The sequence below is a fragment of the Triticum urartu genome, chromosome 1 (assembly GCF_003073215.2).
Source record: "Triticum urartu cultivar G1812 chromosome 1, Tu2.1, whole genome shotgun sequence".
Taxonomy (NCBI): Eukaryota; Viridiplantae; Streptophyta; class Magnoliopsida; order Poales; family Poaceae; genus Triticum; species Triticum urartu.
This window is the reverse complement of record NC_053022.1, coordinates 390762310-390768151: the sequence shown is the minus strand read 5'-3', so window position 1 is coordinate 390768151 and position 5842 is coordinate 390762310.

Sequence of the window (5842 nt, the reverse complement as noted above, 5' to 3'; positions counted from 1 at the left end):
TTGTTCCTAAGAGGTGCCTCCCTCCCCGTATATAAAGGAGTGGAGGAGGGGGAGGGGCCGGCCACCCTAGGCGCGCCCCATGAGGAGTCCTACTCCCACCGGGAGTAGGACCCCCCCCCCTTTCCATGTGGGAGTAGGAGAGGAGAGGGAAGGAGAGAGAGGGGGAAAGGAAAGGGGGGTGCCCCCTCCTTTTCCAATTCGGACTGGAGGGAAGAGGGGGCGGCTACCCTTGGCCGCCCCTCCTCTTCTCCACTAGGGCCCAATAGGCCCATTAGTCTCCCCGGGGGTTCCGGTAACCCCCCGGTACTCCGGTATATGCCCGAAACTCCCCGAAACCATTCTGATGTCCGAACATAGTCGTCCAATATATCGATCTCTACGTCTCGACCATTTCAAGACTTCTCGTTATGTCCGTGATCACATCCGGGACTCCGAACTACCTTCGGTACATCAAAACACATAAACTCATAATATAACCGTCATCGAACTTTAAGCGTGCGGACCCTAAGGGTTCGAGAACTATGTAGACATGACCGAGACACGTCTCTGGTCAATAACCAATAGCGGAACCTGGATGCTCATATTGGCTCCCACATATTCTACGAAGATCTTTATCGGTCAAACCGCATAACAACATATGTTTGTTCCCTTTGTCATCGGTATGTTACTTGCCCGAGATTTGATCGTCGGTATCTCAATACCTAGTTCAATCTCATTACCGGCAAGTCTCTTTACTTGTTTCGTAATACATCATCCCGCAACTAACTCATTAGTTACAATGCTTGCAAGGCTTAAGTGATGTGTATTACCGAGTGGGCCCAGAGATACCTCTCCGACAATCGGAGTGACAAATCCTAATCTCGAAATACGCCAACCCAACAAGTACCTTCGGAGACACCTGTAGAGCACCTTTATAATCACCCAGTTACGTTGTGACATTTGGTAGCACACAAAGTGTTCCTCCGGTAAATGGGAGTTGCATAATCTGATAGTCATAGGAACATGTATAAGTCATGAAGAAAGCAATAGCAACATACTAAACGATCAAGTGCTAAGCTAACAGAATGGGTCAAGTCAATCACATCATTCTCCTAATGATGTGATCTCGTTAATAAAATGACAACTCTTTATCTATGGCTAGGAAACATAACCATCTTTGATCAACGAGCTAGTCAAGTAGAGGCATACTAGTGACACTCTGTTTGTCTATGTAGTCACACATGTATCATGTTTCCGGTTAATACAATTCTAGCATGAATAATAAACATTTATCATGATATAAGGAAATAAATAATAACTTTATTATTGCCTCTAGGGCATATTTCCTTCAGTCTCCCACTTGCACTAGAGTCAATAATCTAGATTACACAGTAATGATTCTAACACCCATGGAGCCTTGGTGTTGATCATGTTTTGCTCGTGGAAGAGGCTTAGTCAACGGGTCTGCAACATTCAGATCCATATGTATCTTGCAAATCTCTATGTCTCCCACCTGGACTTGATCCCGGATGGAGTTGAAGCATCTCTTGATGTGCTTGGTTCTCTTGTGAAATCTGGATTCCTTTGCCAAAGAAATTGCATCAGTATTGTCACAAAAGATTTTCATTGGACCCAATGCACTAGGTATGACACCTAGATCGGATATGAACTCCTTCATCCAGACTCCTTCATTTGCTGCTTCCAAAGCAGCTATGTACTCCGCTTCACATGTAGATCCTGCTACGACGCTTTGTTTAGAACTGCACCAACTGACAACTCCACCGTTTAATAAAAACACGTATCCGGTTTGCGATTTAGAATCGACCGGATCAGTGTCAAAGCTTGCATCGACTTAACCATTTACGACGAGCTCTTTGTCACCTCCATAAATGAGAAACATATCCTTCGTCCTTTTCAGGTATTTCAGGATGTTCTTGACCGCTGTCCAGTGATCCACTCCTGGATTACTTTGGTACCTCCCTGCTAAACTAATAGCAAGGCACACAACAGGTCTGGTACACAGCATTGCATACATGATAGAGCCTATGGCTGAAGCATAGGGAACATCTTTCATTTTCTCTCTATCTTCTGCGGTGGTCGAGCATTGAGTCTTACTCAACTTCACACCTTGTAATACAGGCAAGAACGCTTTGTTTGCTTGATCCATTTTGAACTTCTTCAAAACTTTGTCAAGGTATGTGCTTTGTGAAAGTCCAATTAAGCGTCTCGATCTATCTCTATAGATCTTGATGCCCAATATATAAGCAGCTTCACCGAGGTCCTTCATTGAAAAACTCTTATTCAAATATCCTTTTATGCTATACAGAAATTCTATACCATTTCCAATCAACAATATGTCATCCACATATAATATCAGAAATGCTACAAAGCTCCGACTCACTTTCTTGTAAATACAGGCTTCTCCAAAAGTCTGTATAAAACCATATGCTTTGATCACACTATCAAAACGTTTATTCCAACTCCGAGAGGCTTGCACCAGTCCATAAATGGATCGTTGGAGCTCGCACACTTTGTTAGCTCCCTTTGGATCGACAAAACCTTCCGGTTGCATCATATACAACTCTTCTTCCAGAAATCCATTCAGGAATGCAGTTTTGACATCCATTTGCCAAATTTCATAATCATAAAATGCGGCAATTGCTAACATGATTCGGACAAACTTAAGCATCGCTATGGGTGAGAAGGTCTCATCGTAGTCAATCCCTTTAACTTCTCGAAAACCTTTTGCAAAAAGTCGAGCTTTATAGACAGTAACATTACCGTCAGCGTCAGTCTTCTTCTTGAAGATCCATTTATTCTCGATGGCTTGCCGATCATCGGGCAAGTCAACCAAAGTCCACACTTTGTTCTCATACATGGATCCCATCTCAGATTTCATGGCCTCAAGCCATTTTGTGGAATCTGGGCTCACCATCGCTTATTCATAGTTCGTGCGTTCGTCATGGTCTAGTAACATAACCTCCAGAACAGGATTACCGTACCACTCTGGTGCAGATCTTACTCTGGTTGACCTACGAGGTTCAGTAACAACTTGATATGAAGTTTCATGATCATCATCATTAACTTCCTCACTAATTGGTGTAGACGTCATAGGAACCGGTTTCTGTGATGAACTACTTTCCAATAAGGGAGCAGGTACTGTTACCTCATCGAGTTCTACTTTCCTCCCACTCACTTCTTTCGAGAGAAACTCCTTCTCTAGAAAGGATCCATTCTTAGCAACGAATGTCTTGCCTTCGAATCTGTGATAGAAGGTGTACCCAACAGTTTCCTTTGGGTATCCTATGAAGACACATTTCTCCGATTTGGGTTCGAGCTTATCAGGTTGAAGCTTTTTCACATAAGCATCGCAGCCCCAAACTTTAAGAAACGACAACTTCAGTTTCTTGCCAAACCATAGTTCATAAGGTGTTGTCTCAACGGATTTTGATGGTGCCCTATTTAACATGAATGCGGCCGTCTCTAAAGTATAACCCCAAAATGATAGCGGTAAATCAGTAAGAGACATCATAGATCGCACTATATCTAGTAAAGAACGATTACGACGTTTGGACACACCATTACGTTGTGGTGTTTCGGGTGGCATGAGTTGCGAAACTATTACGCATTGTTTCAAATGTAGACCAAACTCGTAACTCAAATATTCTCCTCCACGATCAGATCGTAGAAACTTTACTTTCTTGTTACGATGATTTTCAACTTCACTCTGAAATTCTTTGAACTTTTCAAATGTTTCAGACTTAAGTTTCATTAAGTAGATATACCCATATCTGCTTAAACCATCTGTGAAGGTGAGAAAATAACGATACCCGCCGCGAGCCTCAACATTCATTGGACCACATACATCAGTATGTATGATCTCCAACAAATCAGTTGCTCGCTCCATAGTTCCGGAGAACGGCATTTTAGTCATCTTGCCCATGAGGCATGATTCGCAAGTACCAAGTGATTCATAATCAAGTGATTCCAGAAGTCCATCAGTATGGAGTTTCTTCATGCGCTTTACACCAATATGACCCAAACGGCAGTGCCACAAATAAGTTGCACTATCATTATCAACTCTGCATCTTTTGGCTTCAACATTATGAATATGTGTATCACTACTATCGAGATTCATCAAAAATAGACCACTCTTCAAGGGTGCATGACCATAAAAGATATTACTCATATAAATAGAACAACCATTATTCTCAGATTTAAATGAATAATCGTCTCGCATCAAACAAGATCCAGATATAATGTTTATGCTCAACGCTGGCACCAAATAACAATTATTTAGGTCTAAAACTAATCCCGAAGGTAGATATAGAGGTAGCATGCCGACGGCGATCACATTGACTTTGGAACCATTTCCCACGCGCATCGTCACCTCGTCCATAGCCAGTGTTCGCTTAATCCGTAGTCCCTGTTTTGAGTTGCAAATATTAGCAACAGAACCAGTATCAAATACCCAGGTGCTACTGCGAACTCTGGTAAGGTACACATCAATAACATGTATATCACATATACATTTGTTCACCTTGCCATCCTTCTTATCCGCCAAATACTTGGGGCAGTTTCGCTTCTAGTGACCAGTCTGCTTGCAATAGAAGCACTCAGTCTCAGGCTTAGGTCCAGACTTGGGTTTCTTCTCTTGAGCAGCAACTTGTTTGCTGTTCTTCTTGAAGTCCCCCTTCTTCTTCCCTTTGCCCTTTTTCTTGAAACTGGTGGTCTTATTGACCATCAACACTTGATGCTCCTTCTTGATTTCTACCTCCGCAGCCTTTAGCATTGCGAAGAGCTCGGGAATTGTCTTATCCATCCCTTGCATGTTATAGTTCATCACGAAGCTCTTGTAGCTTGGTGGCAGTGATTGAAGAATTCTGTCAATGATGCTATCATCCAGAAGATTAACTCCCAGTTGAATCAAGTGATTGTTATACCCAGACATTCTGAGTATATGCTCACTGACAGAACTATTCTCCTCCATCATGCAGCTGTAGAACTTATTGGAGACTTCATATCTCTCAATCCGGGCATTTGCTTGAAATATTAACTTCAACTCCTGGAACATCTCATATGCTCCATGATGTTCAAAACGTCGTTGAAGTGCCGGTTCTAAGCCGTAAAGCATGGCACACTGAACTATCGAGTAGTCATCAGCTTTGCTCTGTCAGACGTTCATAACATCTGGTGTTGCTCCTGCGGTAGGTTTGGCACCTAGAGCTGCTTCCAGGACATAATTCTTCTGTGCAACAATGAGGATAATCCTCAAGTTACGGACCCAGTCCGTGTAATTGCTACCATCATCTTTCAACTTTGCTTTCTCAAGGAACGCATTAAAATTCAACGGAACAACAGCACGAGCCATCTATCTACAACAAACATAGACATGCAAAATACTATCAGGTACTAAGTTCATGGTAAATTTAAGTTCAATTAATCATATTACTTAAGAACTCCCACTTAGATAGACATCCCTCTAATCATCTAAGTGATCACGTGATCCAAATCAACTAAACCATAACCGATCATCACGTGAAATGGAGTAGTTTTCAATGGTGAACATCACTATGTTGATCATATCTACTATATGATTCATGCTCGACCTTTCGGTCTCAGTGTTCCGAGGCCATATCTGCATATGCTAGGCTCGTCAAGTTTAACCTGAGTATTCTGCATGTGCAAAACTGTCTTGCACCCGTTGTAGATGGACGTAGAGCTTATCACACCCGATCATCACGTGGTGTCTGGGCACGACGAACTTTGGCAACGGTACATACTCAGGGAGAACACTTTTTATCTCGAAATTTAGTGAGAGATCATCTTATAATGCTACCGTCAATCAAAGCAAAATAAGATG